This window comes from Arachis ipaensis, chromosome B03 (genome assembly GCF_000816755.2).
Source record: "Arachis ipaensis cultivar K30076 chromosome B03, Araip1.1, whole genome shotgun sequence".
NCBI classification, from domain to species: Eukaryota; Viridiplantae; Streptophyta; class Magnoliopsida; order Fabales; family Fabaceae; genus Arachis; species Arachis ipaensis.
In genome coordinates, this window is record NC_029787.2 from 16,856,710 (window position 1) to 16,857,322 (window position 613).

The following is a 613-nucleotide window of genomic DNA, read 5'->3' on the forward strand; positions in this document are numbered from 1 at the left end:
TACATAATATGTTTTTAAAAATAATTGAGAAGAAAAACGTATGTAAAACAATAGTAGAATGTACCATGTCGATATATTTAGTGCCAAAATATAATTTATTGTAGAATAATATAATGATTTTGAATATTGTATACAATAATTTTATACATATTAGATTTAATGAAATAATTTTAGATAATTGTCTCGTTAACATTGCTGTTTTAATTATTAAATTTTCCCCTGTTTCATTTAAAGTTCAATTATTCCTCAATAACTAATTAGAGACTGCTTTTGTGTACCAGCAATCACGTGAATATATAAGCAGCATACACCATGAAGCAAATCGTGTATGCATGCATGGTTGGTTATGAATTGATCATTGTGAACGAGGTGAACTTGTTTTTCATGCGAAGACATGTATACATAAGATTCAACACATGACGTTTCACATGAAGTGTGTGTGAACTTTCTTAATTTATTTTCCTGGAATTAATACTTAATAGCTTATTTTCGATTTTTATTAATTTCTTTGAATTAATAATTTATGTTCTTTATCCAAAGTCCAAACTTCCACGTCTTTTTGTGCTTGCCATCTCGAACACTGAGGAGTTGCAATTCACGTGTAGTTTTCTTT